The 22,379-nt window shown below is 40.1% G+C and overlaps 1 long non-coding RNA gene across 1 annotated transcript; it reads left to right on the top strand.

The window, feature by feature from the left end:
* Positions 1-1,063: 1,063 nt before the first annotated feature.
* LOC140909966 (uncharacterized) lies at positions 1,064-22,379 on the top strand. The gene is made up of 3 exons (XR_012158392.1): positions 1,064-1,182; positions 17,015-17,118; positions 22,303-22,379. It is a non-coding gene; the product is annotated as an uncharacterized LOC140909966 (long non-coding RNA).

The raw sequence follows: 22,379 nt of genomic DNA, 5'->3' as shown, positions 1-22,379 counted from the left end.
AGAATGACTACAACAATCAGTGTTGAACGGTGTGGGATGTTTTCTGTTTTAAGTGATTTCTCTTTTAGTGCTTATGGTAGTCTTGCATAAAAGCCCATCTTACAGGATAGCATGCACATAGGCATCACAAGATCCTCTTCTTCTCTGCCAATATGCATAAATGCTGTAATTTCCAGGGTTGACATGGTAATTGTGTCTCCATGCTCATTCACTCCTTGGCTTCTCTATTGACACTACCAAAAAGGGTGGCAGTTGTGTTGATTTTTGTGATGTAGGAAGCCTGTCCACTAGGAGCTGGAGAGCTTGGACTGAGTCCATTTACTTATTTCACATTGACGCCAAACAGCTGTTGGATGGTAATAACTTTAGGGCATAACAGATTGGGAGCAGAACATCTAATCTAGAAATTAAATACTCCATCCCATTAGAAAGTCCCAAAGCCACCCAGTTCCGTTGATAATGGATTATTTTTTTTAAGAAAATGTGATTCCTCCTTAAATAATATTTTAAACACTGAAAAAATGACAATTTATACTGTATAGTAGTTGATCTCATCATTTAAGCCTGTAATATAGGGAATATATAAAAGCTAAATGATGTGAATTTATCTTGCATTTTCAAGTGAGGCCTTCAATTTACCCAGTGTTTCCACATGCGTGCATGATGACATTCCTTGGCTTCAGGTGCAGTACAAAGGTAAATGTTGTTCTTTTTAATGGCATTAGATTTTATTTGCATTATGTTGCATTCATTATAAAAGTTCTTTCTTTTCTTTATATTTTTAAATGTTATGATGCAAGTATTTTGAAGCAATATCTCACTTTGAGTTTAGAAGTTCCGGGGAAAGGTAGAAGGAAATAAAGACATTAATCTTGGCTAGTTAATAATTCACTGTAAGCCTAAGTGTTCATGTATTCCAAGGATACCATTGAGTAGATATCCTTTGAAATCCCGGTGGTCAAGCTTTGTGAGCTGCCTTGAATCCTGTATGTGTCATTAGAACTGATAGAAGGAAGTTACTGTGTAGCCTGATCCTGAATCAGAAAATGCAGTTACAGGATGGTTTACCTGCACCAATGCTTTGATTCCTATCTTTCTGCTGCAATATACTACATATATGCTGAATACATATGAAAGATTCTGTCAACCCTGTGGCAAGAAAGCTTTGGTGACTGCACATAGGTAAGAACTCTTGTTGGTTGATTGACAATACCATTGCTGTTAACAATCCTGTATAGTCACTGACTATAACAGAGTAATGGGGGCGGGAGTCAGGATGAATTGCATTCTTGTACCATTTTAGACTCCTAGTTCTGCATCAGAATCTGGTAGCAGGCACCCCTGCACCTTTACGGATACCCATTGACAATGATGTGACTCTGCATGGCTGAAGGGGTCTACACTAATGGATCCTGATGGGGGACTGGAGATTTAATCACTGACTCTTTGAACTTTTTCATCAGTCAGTGTGCACTGAAAACTGGGTAAAATTGCTGGACCTTTCTGCAAATGAGATGTTTGTCTGAATTGAGTTTGTTACTGTTTCTGCTAATCAAGGAAAAATGTGTTTGCTATAATTGCCTCACTGGGTATGTCTGCACTGAAATTAGAAACCTGTGGCTGGCTTGTGCCAGCTGACCCGGGCCCAGGGAGCTCGGGCTAAGGGGTTGTTTAACTGTGGGATAGACATTCCGGCTCAGGGTGGAGCCCAGGCTCTAGAACCGTGAGAGATGGGAGAGTCCCAGAGCTCAACCTGCAGCCCAAGCCTGAATGTTTACACTGCAATTAAGCAGCCTCTCAGCTCGAGCCCCATAATCCCGAGTGAGTTTGCATGTGCCAGCCATGGGTGTTTAATTGCAGTGTAGACCTACATTGAGGGCTCTAACAGAGATTACCAGACTTTGAATCATGATAGTCACAAAACATTTTGTTGTTCTACTGTACTTAGCAACAGTCAGCCCATGTATCTGTCTGTTTTGATCTTACCTTTTTTTTTCTGTGCACCAGACAGTCTTAGCATGGGAAAAGATAAGGCTATTTAAAAAAGAAAAAAGGCAACGCTGAGTTCTGGAAGCATCAGACATTCAGAATGAATAGAAATCCATTCTTTCTGTTAATTGTTGTCGAGATAGCTGCACATGCACAATCTTAATTTTTTCATACTATAGAAAAAAACCCCAGAAAAGCTACAGAACAGTATTTGCCCTGTAGATAAACATCAGGCATATTTTGAGCATATCTACGATGTGCTGATAATGAAGCACTAACAGCTTTATTTTGTTGTTCTTTGGGTCTAGATTGCAATATAACAATCTGCTCTAGATTATGTATAATCCTTGAAGGTCAGGGAGGGAATTGTGACTCTTGATTCCAAGTCCCTCTCTGGTCCACCCCTTGTTGCAGGGAGAAAACAATTTGCTGCTGTCTATCCCAGTTTTGGACTACTTTCCTCTTCAATCTGGCTGAGCTCTGCTGGCCAACATATTGAGGGGGAGGAGGTTAGTTTATGCTCTACCTGTTCCCTGCTTCTACCACCCACTCTGTCCCAACCTGTGCAGGAGGGGAATAGCAGGCCTTTAGTGCCTTCCCTCCCCCACTCCCTGTGACCTAGGATGTCTGTAGCCCATACAATAGAGTCGGGGGCATAGGACAAGATAATCTTGCTCTTTATTAGTAGCATAGAAGAATGTTAAAAATTGTAATGTAATTGTAATACAAATAGTAAACTGCAGAGGTTAAAGAAAAATATCCAATCCTGTTGTGAATAAACCTGCAATGCAGTAGTTCTCAGTCTGTGGATACTGTCTTTGTTGGAGACTATTGCTCTGAAATGTAGTGTCTGATGTGCATGGCGGGAGCTTATGTGGTGCTCCAGAGATTTCATTGCTGGTACTCCATGTGGACTTAAGTATGGGTCTGTGCTGATTGGATTGTAGGACTGTTTAAAACTAACTTATTGATCATTTTGTTAGTACCAGCTTTTCTGTACTCATAATTTTATAGAATTGACAGAAAGCTGATCTTAAGCACACTACATGTTATACATCACAAAAACTCTACCTGTCATTTCTTCTCTGCTAATGGATCAACATAAATACATGGTTATCTGTATAAACTTTCTTTCAAGAACAAATGTTTAACATTTCCTGTAAATTTTTACATTTTCATATTTCGTTATTTTTTTGTACAATGCAGGTTTTGTTCCATTAGTAAAAAAGGCACTGTTATCTACAAGTTGTACAGACAGTTTTGAGCTCAAAGGGATTCCGTCTTAGATTATGATAGCTTTTATCATTGGTAAATAGGCACTGATAAGAGGTGGTGGTGGAAATGGTCAGGAACATATAAGAGAAATGTTTTGTCTAATTTAGTCAATTAATATTGCCACTATTAATCAAAGAGCATTCGAATACCTGACTACATCAAACAAATAAATTTATTTGATGGAAAAAGCTATATTCACCATCTGGCAGGTATCATTTGACTGGTTCTGTTGTAAAGTAAGGGGGGAAAAGATTTTCTAATATCCTCTCGGAATGGAAATTGCCAAATGTTTGAAGTGTTCTTTCAGATATTTCCCCCAGTCCGAGCTTTATTTTAAACAATAAATAGTAGTTCTTGTGAAGGTAATTTACTCATTGTTAATTAGAAGAGGCTAATGTGTTGTTATGAAGGACGAATAATTTATACAACTAAGAAAATTGCTTGATATGGAGCAGTGATTCCAAAACTTTATATACAAACAGCAGTGCTTGTGCATGTGCCAAGTAGGGCATGCACAAAAGTGCACATGCTTTTTTGAAAAGTGTTGTCCCATTTTGCAGTAGAGACATAACTTAGGTTGACAGTAAAGACTGGGCATGGTCCATTTCATAATTTATGGCAGAAATATCAGCCTATCTTTTGCCAAAAGTGAACAAAAATAAAAGGTATTTGTGTCAGCCCCCCCCCCCCACCTTTTAACACTAGCTTGGTAATTCTGAAAAGATCTTCAAAAAAGAACTAGATAAATTCAGGGAGGATAGGTCCATCAATGACTATTAGCCAGGATGGGCAGGGGTGTCTCTAGCCTCTGTTTGCCAGAAGCTGGGAATGGATGATAGGGGATGGATCACTTGATGATTGTCTGTTCTGTTCATTCCCTCTGGGGCACCTGGCATTGACCACTGTTGGAAGACAGGATGCTCAGCTAGATGGACCTTTACTCTGACCCAGTATGGCTGTTCTTATGAATGTGCTCCTATGACCAACACGTGGATTATCCCCTTCCTGCTTGAATGGACCACCCATTCTTGTCAGCATTTCCACTCTTGCCTCAGAATCCAAAAGGGGTGTTCTGCAGGTCAAGGGATCTGTAAGTAGGCATAGGGGATGGAGTAGGCTCGTGGGAGGAACCTGGGTGGTATATAATATTCTTAATCTCTCCTTGTGAAGTAAAGATATTACAGACTTTGGTACTTCCTTCCTAGTGGGAATCCCTCTTCAATGCGGTGGGGGGACCTGGTAGCAGTCACTGGCTAGGGAAAGCCTGGTGTCAGAACTCCAATGGAGCACTGCTATCAGAGATGAGGGGTTGGGATGGGTAGCATGGAGGAACTCTTTGGGACACAACCAGTGGGAGCCACAGAACATCCCTGAAGGTGGTTCTGGCCTGTTGGATGTCCCCTGGGGTCTTCAAGGATCTGTGGGATTTGTGGGTTGGTCTTCTGGCATGTTTTGCTGGAGGACAAGTCTCTGTCCCTTCCTCCTATTCTAAAGGTGAAATCTTGAAATCTTGAAAAATTCTTGACCTTTAACTCCTGCTCAAGGATATTCCCAACACAAGGATGATTGAACCCAAAATGTTTTACCTAGACCAACTGGTGAGTTAAAGATAGCCCTATATCAGTCAAAAACAATCCAAGCCAAAGGAAATAATGATAAATGTATGAAAAGTCAAACACATTTGATCAGGAAGTAATGCCAGAAAGTTCCCATTGACTTTGTTCATCCTTATTCATTAACAAAGATGAGTCACAGCTAAGCATTGACTTGAACTTGGTTCAGCTTTCCCCTCTAACTAACCTCCACATAGACTTTCCACTGCTAATGTCCCTCTGATGGCACAGAATTTACAGTGAGTCAAGTCCAACGTGTGTGTTTTGCAAAAGATTTTCTGTCCCTAATCCATTTTTCTTCCCTACTCATTTCATACCTAGGTAGGGTTGCTAACTTTCTAATTGCTGAAAAAAGAACACCCTGGCCCCTTCCCCTGCCTCTTTCTCCAAGGCCCCACCACTGCCCCACCTCTTCCCCTGAGGCCCAGCTTAGGAACATCAGAGCATGGGCTTGCAACTCTGACCATCTTAGCTAACAGCCATTGATGGACCTATCCTCCATGAATTTATCTATTCCTTTTTTTGAACCCAGTTCTACCTTTGGCCTTTACAACATCCCATGACAACAAGCTGTTAATTGAAGAAGTACTTCCTTTTGTTTGTTTTAACCTTTTACCTGTTAATTTTATTGGGTGACCCATGGTTCTTGGGTTATGTGAAGGGGTGAATAATGCTTTTTTTCTCTGCATCATTCATGATTTTATCTGCCTCTATCATATCCCCCCCCTTAGTCATCTCTTTTCTAAGCTGAACAGTTCCAGTCTCTCCTCATATGGATGCTGTTCCATACCCCTAATAATTTTTGTTGCCCTTCTCTATATGTTTTCCAGTTCTAATACAGTATATCGTTTTTGCGATGGGGTGACCCAGAACTGCATGTGGGATTCAAGGTGTCGGTGTACCATGGATTTATATAGTGGCATTTTGATATTTTCTGCCTTATCTATCCTTTTCCTAATGATTGCTAACATTCTTTTAGCTTTTTTTTTTTGACTGATGCTGCACATTTGAGCTGATCTTTTTCAGAGAACTATTCATGAAGACTCCCAAGATCTCTTTGTGTAACAGCTAATTTAGAACCTATCATTTTTTATGTATTATTTTTATGCATTCTGATCTGCAGTAGGGAGATACATTTTAACTACTAATCACAATAATATCTGTACTTCTCTAGTACCTAACATCTGAAGGTCTCAAATAATTTGATATACATTAATGAGGTAGGTATGTATCATCAGTCCCTTTTATAGATGTTAAGACTGAGGCATAGGGAGAATAAGTGTCTTGCTTTTTGGAATTGTGGCAGATCTAGCAATAGACTTCAGACCTCTTGATTTTGTGTATTAAGGATATGACCAAATTTTCAAAGGGAAGGGAATAGTATTAGATGAAGATATGCTGTCATCTTTAGTTTCCAATGTAGTTTCCTTTTCAGTCACTTTGTTGTTTTATAAAATGGTGGTGTTGTGGTAATTAGCACTAGTTCCACTACATTTTCAAGATATCTTATGCAATTTGTGGGTGTTATGCTTTGTGCTTCTGGTTCATTTCCACTTTATAACAGGAAGCAGATAGAAAAAATTATTTTTCTTGCTAGATTCCCCACAGTTCATGTAAATAGATCTATCATACAAACACACTTGTTTGATAATATGAAAATACTCATCTAATGGAGCTGGTTCATGGGGAAAGGATCTAAAGTGTCCCTTCATTTTGTAAAGGAGGGTACTGACTGAAATTGTGTCATGCAGTGGGAAAAAGAGAAAAAACACAGTGGTTCAAATAAGCAGAGCACTTACAAGAACTACTTGTAGCATAAAAAGGAAAGAGGCAGCAAGATCTCATCGGACAGGAACAGAATCTGACCTTTAATAAAGACATTCATACTACATTGCTTGTGGCATTTAAATATTCTGTTGACAATGAAATCAAGGGTAGTTTAGAGCCCTTAGAGCGGTCATAGTTTCTGAAGTATTTGAGTAAATAATCTCATTCTGCATATATGATAAAATAGACTTTTGCTGCTGTAGCAAAGGCAGAGACATTCTGAACCACAGGTTTCGTTCCTTCCTCTGTACTTTCTGTCCTGTTTTTTTTTCTTCTCATTTGCAACAGCCCTTAACAAAAAACACCACCGAAGTGAACAGAGCTTGTTTTGGGATGGCATCTTCAGATGTATTTCTACAAGGATCCAGTAGACAATCTTTATGAGCACTGCTATATTTTTAGTAGTACTCTCACTTGCCTATTAAATACAGAACTGAAGAATAGTAATTACTGCACAAGTACCAAGGTCCCAAAGTAGCACTGCTCACTTCAGTGAAGAACTGCTGCAAAAACACATTTAAAAAATAACCTATGGTGGCAAGAGTAGGGGAAGGGAAGAGTCTGCAATTCAAAGGGCTTTTTCTAAGGGAGCATGATACATTTATATGTATACAGGACTCTTTCCCCACCTTTTCTTTGCATTTTCACTATTATGGAACTTGTCCATGTGCGTCTAGGGGTCAGACTGAGTACTTTAAATCATGGAAAGACTTGTATGATCAAGGCAAAGGACATCCATGGAATAGGGCCTGATTGGGGAGTTAGGAATGGGTTCCCTTTTGCCTGAGTTTACTTGAGCATGAAGGTTGGGATCAGAGTGAGCTAGACACACCAGTGCAAGAAAGAGACACTCTGAGGATGGATGGGAAGTGAGACTTGAGGTAAGCAGGAAAAGGTGGGGAGAGGGAGAGGGAAAGGGAGAGCTCTGTGGTAAGAAAAACCTTGGGTTGAGACCCTAAGAGAAAAGGGAGAGAAAAGAAACACCAATAAAAGAAGGAGAGATGGAGAAAGCCCTATGGAGGGTGTGTGGAAATCTAAGATCTTTGTGCTAAAGACTTTTAGGGAAATCTCCCATGATTGCTCCCACACTGGTCCAACTCCACAGGTGATAGCCCTAGAAGCAGCCTGGTACATAAAAGCTGCTGGTATTTTTGCCACTGTTCCTGCCTCTGTAGGATTTTGCAGTTCCAGTGTTACTTCAGTGAGGTTGAATCCTAGTTACTGTCATAATCTTCATTTCCATACTGTAATTGTGCAGTGATGGGCAATGGAAGGCTCTATGTATGCTCTACCAATCTTAGTGGATATTTCTAAATCTTCAAAAATGTGGCCCAAATACAGTAGTGCTGGAACATTTTTAATAGTGGAGGTCCTGAAAGCCAGCCTCCTTACCCCTGTCTGCCCCCCCCACCCCAACTGGGGCCAGGAGCAGGACTGTGTCTCTGGGAAGGGGGGACCTGGACTGTAAGGGGGCTGAGGCTGGAGCAACAGGTGGGGGCGGGGCCAGGAGCAGAGCCTGGGCACAGGGCCGGCAGCCAGGACCATGCATGTGGGACCAGAGTGGAGACCTGCATAAAACCTGGGGGTGCTGCAGCACCCCCACAATCCCTAGTTCCCATGCTATGCCAAAATAGTAAAGTTAGTCAAAATTGAAAAAAAAATTTGAAAAATGGCCTTTTACAGGAAATGGAAATTTTCATGAGAAATTCTAGTTTTTTCCAAAATTTTCCATTTTATTTTTGACAAAACCTGACAATGGAGTTTTATTTTTCATTTTCTATTTCCTTTCCCTACCACCTCTTTTTTTTTTTTGGGGTGGGGTGGGAGGTGGGTTGCAAAATTAATAGAAGGGCGGGGGGAAGAGGAAGAAGCCTGCCCTCCTGAAAATTTTCTAAATGAAATTTTTCAATAATTCTTTTTATGATAAATTTCAGATAAAATATTCCCTTTTTAAACCTTTGGAATAAAAATTTCCTTTTTTAATGTCACAAAAGCTGTTGTTTTTTAACCAGCTTTACAAATAGTTTTAAATATCCTATTTTATTCCTGCCTCAAGGACACTCACTCTAATATTATTTACTATCTCTTACCTCTGTTGTTCAGCTATCTCACAGTTCCTTTCCCTTAGCTTTTATAAGTTTGTATACTTTACTATAGGTGGAGCCATGCCGTTTAGCCACAATTCCATAGCAGAGAGATTGGGTGAAATGCTGGGCCCATTGTAAACAATGGCAAAACTCCAATTGACTTCAATGGGGCCAGGATTTCACTCAGGCTCCCAAATCATGCACTTCCTGCCAAAAAATGGTTTATAAGGCCATTTTGTGGGAGCTCAGTTTGTATGTAGCAGTCCAGATTGACCGCTCCGCCCTCTCTCCTGTGCTGTCAATTTTAATTATGCTAGCTAAACAGAGTGAGGCAAGTGACAGTGAAATTTGTTAGGCTAGTGAAGAGGCTTCAAGATTTCTTAAGTACTAAAACAACGCTGATGAATCCATGATGTAGGTAGGACACTTAACTTTCTCCTTAACATGGCGAAACTTTTAGATCAGCAAAGACAACCAAATTTCTAATTAATATCCTGGATCGCCTTGTTTTTTTTAAGGCACTAAAATATGGTTTATATAAACAAATGTATCTTCAGCACTGGGTAGCAGGGCTCAAGGATAAATCCAGATTGTTCAAAGCAGCTACCATTATTTCCTACTATCCTAACTGGATATTGAGGATTAGAGAAAGTTGTACAAAATGTGATTATACCATATCTCACTCTTCTTTATTCAAAGAAAAACTAAAGTGGAGACTGAATTGTTTACTGCTTGAATTATGTTTAGAAAAACTGCATTACATTAAGCAAGGATTAATCTATTTTAACTATAGAATGAGTCCATTCAGTTACAGTATATACTGACTGAATTGGGATATGGAAATATATTTCCTTTTTTATCACAATTCATTTAATCGGAGTTTGTGCTAAGTTGAGAACACTGTAATAGTAAGCTTGATGTATACAAAGGATGTTTTAAACATGTGTTTGCAAAAACACTTTGCATAAAATGTGCTACAATGCAAATAGCTTTTTAAAAACAAAACAAGGCTGTTTTATTTGCCTGTTAAGTTAGCTTTAGCAGTTCTTAGAAATGTCATTTATTAAATGTCACGCTAATTACTTGTAATATCAATCCTGAAAAGCAAACCTTTGTAAATGCATTTTCTGAGGCTTTGTTCTTCTCTGTTTGTAGTCTGTCTGGTACATTTCTACTAAGTAAACAAAATGAGGATTTCACTTGGACACTAAAGTAGTAGCTAAAAATTTAAGTCTGGTTGGTCTCTTTGAGGATGTTTCATAAATTCTTTAATTAAAAGAAATGCAGAATCTATTCCAATTCCAAACTAAGTGGCAATATTTTAGAATAGCCTTAAAGTGGATACACTCATTCAACTGTCAGTATCGCTCAACCTTGCTCTGCAGGGACCATCTCTGGGAGTGGGGATATATTCCACATACCCACTGAGTATGTGGGCGTGCTGCTGAGGCTGACAACAAAGGTACAATTAGTACTGATTGAGTGGCTGTATCTGTAATATGAACCATTTCACATTAAGTTGGCCATTAGGCACTGGAAACATATCACTAACAATAACGGCAATCTTAGAAACAGTACCTGAGCTGCTGTTCTTAAAAGGGGGAGGCTAAATAAAGGGGTCAGCTTGTGCCTTTATTTCTACCAGTGCCTTATGTATGTGGGCAGCTAAAACAGGCAGGGAAGATCGAGATGTGTCCTACTGAAAAATTAGGTACCTAAATCAGTTAGGCATTGTAACGATGAATGCTGCAACACCTAAACATACCTTTAAAAATCTGGGCCTCACTGATCTGCTCAAGGTCATACAGGAGATCTGTGGCAGAACCAGAATTTAACCCAAATCTCCTGAGCATGGGCCCAGTGCTTGAGACACAAGAGTCCTGTTCTTCCTTGAGATGAAACACATTTTTTAAAAAAGAAGAAAGTCACATCATATTAACATAGTGTGTTAAGATATCTTTTAAAACCAGTACATAATAGCAACTAGGATTTCTTATGACACCCTAAATGCTCTTGCACCTTATCTTAACTGAGAACTCTCAATGACATCATAGCCTTGTAAATTAGAGCAACTTACGTATTCTTCGCTGCACAGCATCTGAGTTTGGCACTGTTTGTAATAATATAACAGCCCCCTGTCCTATGGGACATATTTGATTATTGCTGAATCCCTTGGTCACCTGACAAATACAGGAATGTTGGTGTAAAACTTATTTAAGTGTTGGTGGCTTTTTTTTTTAATTATAAACCTTAAAATATGGACAGTGTAATCACATAGGCAGGTTCTCCTAATAAGCCTGATTCTTATTTACACTGGAGCCTATTTACACCATTTCTGGCAGTGTAAAAGGCTTAAAGTGGGCATAATTACATTCATGCTCACGCTAAGGCCCCTTTACATGGCCAGAATGGTGCAAAGGGGATTCAGTGGAACTAACAATCTGATCCAGTGTTTTTACCTGTTTAGTTAGCTTCTGCAATTTTAAATTGATATAACAGATGAAATCTAACAGTTCAGATCAACCCTCCAACAGTTAATTATTCAAACAATTAGGATTTAAATTGACTACTAGGATCCTCCTCTTTTTTTAATTACCCTGCTAATCAAAGTATGAAGTGCTAATTCTATCTTTCAGCTATTAATTGTTTGTAAGTACCTGAAGATTAAAACTGAATGTCCAATTAAAAAAAGGCATTAAACAGTTGAGAGTTTATAAAAAGATAACACAAGTTTTGAATTAAATGGTCATTAGGGATGAGAGTGCTGCTGAGAATCATGATTATAAATATTACTTTTCCCCATCTTTTTATAGCTTCCACAGGATCTCAGCATCAACCTTGCTAGCTCTTAATTTCTTCTTTGTTTGGTTTTTAAGTAGAAGTCAATGGAACAACTCCTGACTGGCCTCACTGAAAGGTTGTTTATGGTAAAGGGCAAGATAAAGATATCTTCCTACCAAGGTGGAGAATGGGAAATAAAAGGGCCAGCTGTTTGTTTGTAAGAAGTGGCACAAAAGGTGGGAAGGGAGGGATAGGGAGGAATTCACAAAGGGGACTTAGGCATTGCTACATTAGTGTGGCAGTGCCTAACTTTTAAGTGTCCTGCTGCTAAGTGCAATTCACAGCCTTGAGTTAGGTGACCAGGCTCCCCATAAATCCATGGGGAGCGTTAGGCACAGAAGAATGGCATTCATGGAAGCCAGCATGCTGAGAGGTGTATCATGATCAGTAGCACTGGAGTCGGAGGACCCATATTCCCTGGAGTGACCTGTTATTGATGGGACCCCCGGATAACAGGGAACACTGGAGAATTAGGCTGGAAGCAACTCAGCTACATGGACACAGCTGTCCAAAGGACATAAAATTCCACTTGTTCAACTTAACTTGCATTCAGCTTCACTCATTGTGAATGAAACATGGTGACAGCATCTGAGCTGTGAGTTCTCTGAAGTGCAGCAGCTGGCAGCATGAGTCATGATAATCACTGTGAAGCCCCTGAAGCCCTGAATTTTGCAGATCTAAACTTAACCCGGTGATGGACCCAGTGGAAGGAGATGTTTGAACTGTATGCAGACCTGGCCAGGCAGGAGGGATCAATGTCAGGAAAGTAAAACTATTATTTTATCTATTTGGGGGACAAAGCAGAGAGGGCTGCTGTTCACTATTGCCTCAATCCTTATAGTAGCCATTGGAGCCGCGGGGAGGTATTGCTCCTCTAATCAGAATGCAACTGTGGAGCGACACAGATTATTCACAAGAGACCTTTCTGAAAGGGAAGGGATAACCTTTATGTTACTGCCTTACACACACTGGCTGCTACATGCAATTTTGGGGACCTTGCAGAGTCCCGGATTCAGGACAGGATAGTCTCCAGCACTTGGGATCACCACCTTGGGACCGGTTGCTCTAGGAAGTTGATCTTACATTATACAGATGCTTGGTATGCTGTGGAAGCCTCAAGAGAGGATGAAAGCCCTAGGAGGCACAATACCCCACAAAGTACATGCAGTGAGAAGGAGAGCAGGTGGCCAGGGTTCCATACCCACAGTGAGATGCATTTTTTGTGGGAGACAGCATGATTGGATAAAAGAGAACAGGCCCAACTAGGACATCATTGCAAGAATGCGGCGAGGTGAACCATTTAACAGTGTGTGCAAGAGCAGAGAAAGGTCCCAGGACAATTTGGTCAGACTTGTACAAGTGGAGGATAGCACATCAAATAACTGCAATGACATTGTGGCTTTCTCTTAGAGTCTGAGAGCATATCAAGTTCAAGCTGTTGGGACAGGCAAGCAACAAGGGGCAATGCCAACCTCCATGCATACAACAATTTTAATAGGGAAATGTGCTGTGTGATTTCAGCTGGAGAGTGGGGCCTTCTGCAGTGTGATTCCTCAGGTTGAATTTGACGTGAACACAGATTGAGCAGGCACACTCTAATTATGTACAATGAGAGAATAATGCAGGCCATAGGAAACTGACCTCATAACAACTTTCCTGAAAAACAACATATGGGACCAACTGAAGTTTTGTGCTGGTGGATAGTAAGCACCACAGACCTCTCTTAGGGAATACAGCAATACAAATCCTGGATCTGATCAGGGTTCAGCATTAGAATTTTATAGCTACAGTGCAAAAAGCAAAAGGGGAAGTCTCCTGGACAACAGAGGCAATTTTAGAGCATATGGGGATGTTTTCAAAGATGAGGGGTGCCTCAAAGGAAAACAGAAACTGGAAGTAGGCTCCACAAAGGAACCTGTGTTCTTACTATGTCGGAAATTACAGTGGCACTATGTAATCCAGTATGCAAGGAGCTGGAAAGCAGGGGTTTCATAGCACCTGTAGAAACCAGCACAGCCTGAGTAAGCGGCATGATGGTGGTAAAGAAGCCATCAGGCCAATTACACATTTGCATAGATCTAAACCCATTGAATTGTGCATTGAACCATTTCCAGTATCCAATGCCCAGAATTGATGATATCTTGCCAGAACTTTCCAAAGCCAGACTTGTCATGATCTATGATGTGAGGAACGGGTTTTAGCACACAAGCCTGGATCAAGAGTCCAGCATGCTGACAAACTTTGCAACACCATTTATTCACTACAGATGGCTGAGCATGCCAATGAGCATTAGTCCAATACCAGAGGTGTTCCAGAGAAGACTCTCCCAAGCTCTGGAAGGAGTGCTGGGATTCAGAAAATTGTAGATGATATGCTTGTTACAGGTGAAAGGAGCAATGATACAGAAGCTCAATGGGACCATGAAAGAAAACAAGCTTTTCTACAGCAATGCAGGGACAGGAACATTGAACTCAATACAGAAAAAATGCAATTCAAACAGCATGAAGTGACATACATTGGACATTGGTTCACAGCAGAGAGACAGAAAGCAGATCCAAACAAGTTCAAGGCAGTCAGAAACTTGCCAGCTCCAATGGATGTGAAAGGGGCACATTGCTTCATAAGAATGATACATTTTCTGTCTTCACTTGGCTGCATTGGCGAAACCTATAGTCAGCTCAGAAGGCAGGATCTTGAGTGTGACTAGACAGGTCCCCAACTTCAAGTATTTGACAGGCTTAAACAAACAATAACAGATGCCCTCATCCTGAAGTACTACCAGCCAGGAGAGCCACTGACACTCCAGCATGATTAATTTGAGAAAGAATTGGTTTAGCTCTTTTGCAGGAGCAGCTGGTCACTTATGCCAGCAGAGCCATGTCAGAAACTGAACAGGGTTACACCCCAATAGAGAGAGAGCTTCTGGTTGTGGTTTTTGGAGTAGAGTGATTCCATCACTGCACTATTACTGGGTGACCATCGATGTAATCAGACCACAAACCCCAAACTATGTAACCAGTCTGTGATAAACATGAGACCCCAAATTGGCTAAATGCTAGCATTCTCCACTGGAGGGGACAGGGGATGAGGGTTTGGATGTCAATTATTTGTTTTAATGTTTATATTAAAATGTTTATCAAATAGGAAGGATGAATCCTGATAAATGGAACTGGAATCAGAAGGCCAGTGTTCCCTGGAAGGACTATTATTGATGGGACACCAGGGTAATGGGGAACACTGGTGAGTTAGGCTGGAAGCTTCTTAGCCACATGAACAGAGCAGTCGAATGGGCTTAATACATTTCCACTTGTTCAACTTAACCTGCATTCAGCATCTCTTTTGTGAATGAAACAAGTTGGGAATCACCTAAACTAGGAAGTAGGAAATGCTAAGGAGAGGGTCGTGGCTTATGCCCCACGTCTCAGAAGGACTTGGGCATCTAAGTCTGGCTCAGAAAGAGATGCCTGTCTTCACTTGCGATTCACAGCTGTGAAACCTCTCCTGGAATTGTGTGCCTAAGCCAGGTCAATCCTTGTTCAAGAAAAACTGAGGTGGTGGTAATGGTGCCCCCTCCCTAACCCCTACATAGTTTTTAGCCCAGTAGTTTTGGGAGTCACCTAGGTAGATTTGTGATGGACTTATGATCTAGAGTAAATGTATAGTAGTTTTCACTGAATTAAGCTTTAAGTTAACAGGGGCATCATTTCAGAAAAATTTTGTTGTGGGCAAAGTTGTGTCAGCATCCCCGCTTACACCTTCCCGCTAAGGCTGCAGTTGCTCAGGGAGGTTTAGCAGGCTGGTCTAATCCCAGAGAGGGCAGAAAGGTGGTGTCCCAGTCCTGTCCTGGGAATAGGGATGGGCACTGTGCTGGGGCAGTGGGCTGAGTCTCACCAAAGGCCAGCCTCGAGCTGGGATTGGGGCCTACCTTGTTTCATGCTCAGCTCTGGCCCAGGCTTCATCTGCTACTTCCTGTCCAGCAAACGGGGGGAAGGGAAGATGCAGAAATGTGGTGATTAGGAGCCCCGGCCTGGCCTGCCCCAGAACTGCCCCCACGGGCCTGGAGGAGACACCACAATGCCAGCTGCCTAAGAGCGATTAAAATTTGGGAATACAAACCAAGGTCTGCAAGGACCACTGCCACCCCTGCCCCATAGCAAATGATGCCCCGGTTATGTAATCAAAACTCTGCTACTTTCAAAACTGTGGAGGCTCATAACATCTTAAAAAAAAAAAAAAAGGCAGGTAAAACTGACAGGTAAAGGTTTGTTCAGAGCCAACATAGAGTAGTGGAAAAAATCATATTATATGTAACTCAACACAAGCTGATGCATAGCCTTTCTTTTGTTTTTAAGACAGAAAAGTATGTTTATAAAAATAATTACTTGTTAGGACATTTTAAATATAGTATACGATTATACTAGATTATGAACTAAATAGAGATCTGGCACAAGGCTCCCGGGGTATGTACACTGGAGCTGGCAGTGTGCCTCCCAGCCTGGGTAGACAAACACTGCTCAAGCTAGCATGCTAAAAATAGCACTGTGGACATTTGGCATGTGCCAGCCCCTAAGATGGTCAGACAGATTTGTACTTGGGTAGCTAGTCCATGCAGCAGTGTCTGCACTGTTATTTTTAGCATGCTAGCTAGAGCCTAGCTCTTGCGAGTCTGTCTACCCAGGCTGGGAGGCACACTTCCTGCTGCAATATAGACATACCCTGTGTTGATCTAGACAGACACATAGATGTATCACAGAGCAAGCTGACATTCTATAATGGATTCCAGGCCCACCTCAGCCCCATTTCTGGTTTTTGCCCTGTATAGAGGCATTCTGGCTGGTAATTTCAGGACACATGAGAACCATAAATCTTGCAGTAATGCATGCTTGGAAAAGGAAGCAGGAATATACAGGAGTTTCCTTTTCCTTGGTCTGATGGGATATTTGGAGAACTTCTTGTGGGCATCTCCCTGTAGAATACCTGGAGAGAGAGAGGCTATTGGGGGGATCTTTGTTGCTAGTTTGTGACAGAATGTTGAGCTAAGCCCGAGGAGAAGGCTTGCAGAAATGGAGTTTTCTCTATAATTGTCTGAAAACTATTTGGGAGACTGGATTAAACCAGATCCCATGGGGAACAATGTTTGAGATTTTACTACTTTTGTTGTCATTCAACCAGATCCCAGGCAGGGTGAGAATTATCTGAAGTTTGCTGTGGAAGTAGTTCCCGCTTACAAGATTGATCCTGTAGTAAGTGGGTGCCATTCCCATAGATATCTTTGGGAGTTGCACCTACTAATATGAGGGCTGTATTTGGCCCAGTAGGATTAGTGGACACTTAATTTGGGTAAATAATGTATTATTCTAAACTGTGTTGATCTTTCTATAGGCAAAGCATACCAGGACTGGAGAGGGGAGGTATCACAGAAACCTTTAAATGTGCAAAAACAAGCGAAGCAAAAGAGGCCAATAATAAAAGAATCGGACAAGGAGGTATGTAAAACTGCTCTCAGCTGATAAATGAAGAATCACTTCTAATACAGTATTGCATGAGAAATATGTACACTTAATGGTGTTTTTCTTTTGAGGCTTCTCATTAGAAGGCTATACTAGTCATGTTTCTAATTTCACCAAAATCTTTCAAATGCTTCCATGTATCCAGGGAGACTAGGCTTAAACTTGACCAGTGTCGCATGTGTTAAAGGTCTTTCTACACTAGACATTTAAAGCATGTTAATTAGCATGTGTTAGCTAATACATGCTATCATCTCATGTTTAAATCCCTTTTTCTAGACAATCCAAACTTTCTTTGAGAGAAGGAATTAGATCTATTTCCAGTTTGTTATTCACATCATTTGTTACCACAATCATTTTTTTTTTTGCCAAATTTATCTTACACTGTACTCTTCATCAATATGAGGCTTCCTCTACTGGGCTTAAAAAAAAAATGCAGAAACTGATCCAGCCCTCTGAAATGAGGTGTAGCAATAGGACTGTAACAATTCAAGTCTCAGTGATTTTAAAAACAATGCTTAGACATTAAATACTGAAAAACATGCAGCACTCCAAAGGGTGATGTTTACTCCAGTCTGTACAGTTACAACTGATGCGAAGTCTGAAATGAAATGAAATCATTTAACAAAAGTTAAATATATTTTATTTCTTAGCAAAAATGGTTAGGAGGTACAGTGTGTTACAGGTTATTTATAGTATTTACAGTAGCAAGTATCTTTAACTTTTAGAGCTGAATATATTATTCTACTTCATAAAATCTTTGTTTTCTTACATATTTCAGCTTATCTGGGAATTCCTGTGAAGGTTGAAAGGCTTGCAGTATGAAAAGTGGGAGGGTTTCTTTTCTTTAAATGTTCCTTTTGTTCTTAAAAGGAGGGGCTCGATCTGTGAATAAAACAAATTATGAAAGAAGGGCAGAGGTTTGATAGCTTAAGTTGATTTGGACAGGATTCTGGGTAGTCGCAGCTGGAACCCTAGCAACTCTGCAATTTCATGATGTTATCGTTAAATGTCTCTCTTAATGATGGTGACTCAAGTAAATGAAACTTTCAGGTGGATATAGTCAATTGTTTTGTGTATCCTTTGGAAAATGCTTTGAATCCAGCCTTTGTGCCATAAGCACTCTCCCTCTTGTCTTGTTTTTTTGGTCAGAATTGTGAATTACCCTATGAGTCAGTTGATTCTCAAAGACAATAGTGAGAACCACAACTGGGGAGTGTATTTCAGCTGGAGGTAGATAATATTGAATATAGGATTATTGCTAAATTAAATAGTCACAATACTTAAAATAAGACATGGAATGTAAAACAAAAGAGAGAAGACAAAATATCCATGCAGATATGTGTCGTAGGCTATGTCTACACCACTAACCAGGGGGGTGATTCCCTTGCTCGTGTACACATATTCGTGCAAGCTCTTATCGAGCTACAAGCGAATATAAATAGTGTAGCCATGGTAGCGTGGGTAGCAGCAGCAAAGGCAAGGCTTAACCCTGCAGAGTACATACTCACTGGTTTCAGGCAGGTTTGTACTCAGCACGGCTAAGCCACGCCATCACTGCAGGTACCAACGCTACTACAGCTGCATTATTTATACTGTTGCTAGTTTGATGAGAACTAGCATGAGTATGTGTACATGAGCCAGGAAATCACATCCCTAGCTTCTAATGTAGATGTCGGCGTAAAGTATCAATCTATACATACACATATGAAGGTATTTTGGGATCTCTTGCTCATGCCACTAGTCTTCATTTTTGTATTTTACAAATGGCCTCTCATAGGGAATATAATTGCCAGTAAATCTCCAGTATTGCCCTTTATCATATCAGAAACGGTGATTAAAAAAGCTTTCTTGGGAGACCCATAGAAGATGGCATTGACTCTAAACCCTACTCTACATTATAGAATTGACCCATTGTGGACAATGGTTGTGAGCAACAGGTGCTCCTGAGCTTGTGGTGAAGACAGTTTGATTATCTTGTATGGGACAAAACCATTTTCCTGTTACAGAACATGATTGAGATACTTTCTATAACGGTTCTGAAAATTGTTCTGTCCTTTCTACAGTGCAGTTAAGCAGTTTTCACAATTGGGTTGGGGAACCCATTGCTAACAACTGTTGTGAACACTGGGTTAATGTTCTATGTAGGCCTTAAACAGGCAAGTCTCAGGTGAGTAAGTTAGTGTTTAAGCAAGGTGTGTTTAACTTTTGGCATTTTCACTTGCATGGAATTTAGTTACAATAGGTAATCCAATTAAAAGGGAACAGTCCAAATTAACAGAGGAAAAACTGAAACACAAACTAAACCTAAACCATAACCAAAAATAAAGCCATCTGAAAAGACAAGCTTTTGGTAGTGAACATGTTTCACATAGAAATAAAACCAGCTTGTAGAATATTTTTACAGTTCTAATTGCTTTCATTTTATGACAGAAAATGCACCAGACATAGAATACAAATTTTGAGAAAACAATGAGCAGACCCAGAAAGTGCCGGTAGCCTCACTTACATCTACACACAAGGGGTATTGTTGTTGTTTGTTTAGAATGGCTTTAATGTACTCTTTGGAAAATTAAGAAACAAAAAAGTTAAATGGGTTCATTAAACTTTTAAATATATTTGACAACATTTTTCACTAAAAGGCATATGGGAAAGTGGATAATGGATTGTATAGGCGAACTGTAGCTTTACTAGAGTGCCATTATTTTGGATTGAGTTGTTTTCATTGAGCCAGTATAGGATGTAGTTATGGTTTGCTCACAATTCTTATTTCAGTAGGGTTATTTCCATGACCTTCAACAGGAGGAAGAGCGTTCTTTAAAACGAATACACTTTTAGTTATGAGCAAGCACTTGCACTCTTGCACTGTGGTTCAAGGCTGGCAAACAATAGTACTATCTAAACAAAGTGGCTCCATAGTTTTGAATTTCCCTATACAAACTGGCTTATGTGATATTCTGAACTGAACAAAGCCTGAGATAGCTCACATGAAAAAATGTAGCGGGTGAGAGCACAGCGTCAGCTATCCAATAGTTAGTGTTGACTTTCAGCTTTTATTCTAACCCACTCACCTTTTTTCAGTCTCTCATGACTTTCTCAGTCAAATTCCTGAAATGTTGTTGGTCTTAAAAAAAAAAAAATCCCCCCAAATCTCCGTATTTCACACAATTTGGAGCTGTTTAAAGTGACATTTTGAAACCTTTTCATTCCATTTTAGATTAATTTAAAGCTAAAGCTGTTGTTTTTGAGGTACAATAAAAGGACTGAAATTCTTGCTCTGGATAAAGAACCTTAAACTCTTACTGAATAACCCCTTATGCTTAGTCTACAAGGGAAAATTGGCATACGTACAGTGGAATAAGTTATTACAGAATAGCTTCTTGTGTGGACACTCTATTTTGGAATAAAAGTGGCTTTAGTCTGGAATAATTACTCTGCTCACAAAGCATCACTGCCTGTGAGACAAAGCTGAGACTTATAACACTTAGTAAGCTTTTCTCTGAATTCCTGCCATGCAGATGGCAGAGTGGGTTGGGGAGCAACAGGACTGGGAAGCAGTAGAGGAGTTGATTGTGCTGGTGAAGAAGATAACAGGTGGCTTATAAAATGGAGGAAGGTCTTTATTGTAGGGTGTTCCTGTTTCAGACAGAAGGCTTTGAATTTAGCAGGGGTCAAGCCAAGAAGAAAGATTGCAAGACTTGCTGAACCGCATGACTGGATCTTTAAAGGTAAAATGAGAAGTGGAGGAAAGGAGCTGTGATTGTTGGATAATCATAAGGTTGAAGGACCTTCGGAAGGCTGTAGAGAGGAACTGGCCTTGAAGAGTGGTGGCAGACGGTGATGGGAGAACACTATTATTGGAGGGCTGTGGAAGGGAAACTCAGTATAAGATATCTAGGTGAGACAATTTCTTCTCTAAACAGCACAGTGCATATTGCTATAACAGCCAGTTAAATTCATCTTGTAACTGAGAGACAGAATGAACGAACTGGCAAGTGGATCATCATAGTGTGATGTAGGTACAGTTCTTTCTGAGTCAAACACATGCTTTGCTGCACTGTGAAGGTATTGGGAAGATAAAGCTGGCTTTTAAATCTCTTGCTGTGAGAGTGTAGCAAAGAGTACCATTGTGCAAACTTTTAACAACAAAACTTTATGATGTGCTCCTCACCCCTGCCCCTTTTACATTCTAAGGGGTGACTCTGACCTACAAATCGAGGGAAAGTAGCATACTTCAGGATACTCAGTAAAAAAGTACTTAAGGGATCAGTTCATTCTGAAAGTACAAAATATTTGAGATGATATTACTAAGTCCCAAGGGTGTTACTGTTTTATTAGCAGTCCTGTTCATCAAAATGTTATAATTTATGTTAATGTTTAGTTTTGAAATGAATAGTTAGCAACGTGGCAGTTATTTATGTTTAGAAAAGTATTTTTCAGGGGAAAAAACAAATCTCTCCTCTACATATCTTCTACAAATGTGATAGCTCACCTTTGCTCTCTCGACACTTAGTTGTGAACTGGTCTGGTCCTGACAAAGGAGAATCCCCCTCTCTCTCTGTCTCTCTAACATACCAATCTCCACTCCCAAAGATTCAGAGTGTGCTCACCTATATGTGGAGAGCCCAGTGTGACAGATATTGCAACTGCATGCAGTATCTTTGGTGGACCATATTATATGAAAGCCTTTCACAAGTAACTTATCCCATTAAAGAAGATGAAAATAACCATGGTGCAACACTAGAGCTGGATCTTAAAGAAAATATAGAGCCTGATGTCATCCTGTAATATATAACTAACTGGCTTAAAAAGAAAAATGTGGTAGTCAATCTCTATCCTTTTTTTGTCTTGTCTTAATTTAATTATTTGTAGAATTTTATTCAAATGAATTTTCCCTCTGTTCCACTGTTTTGTGGGGGCAAGAAAGAAAAGACTTTTCTGAATCTGCAATCTAGAAACAAGGCAGACTGTTGATGGGCTCATTACTACCATTCACTGCTATGGTTAGACTAGGTTTATCTATTTTAGCAGCATAGGTTCTTTCAACAAAGTCCTGTGTAAATTAAACGTTTTAATATTTATATTTTTTTAAAAATATTTGGCAGTATGAATTGTCATGGATTTCTCCTGTAGAGTTCACTAGTTTTATCTCTGTCTTTCTAGATAACAACAGATTTACAAGATGACAAATTAAAGAAAGCTGTAACTATTGCTCCTGAATCAAAAAGGAAGATTAGCAG

Source organism: Lepidochelys kempii, chromosome 4 (assembly GCF_965140285.1).
Source record: "Lepidochelys kempii isolate rLepKem1 chromosome 4, rLepKem1.hap1, whole genome shotgun sequence".
Lineage (NCBI taxonomy): Eukaryota > Metazoa > Chordata > Testudines > Cheloniidae > Lepidochelys > Lepidochelys kempii.
This window is presented reverse-complemented; position numbering and strand designations above follow the sequence as displayed.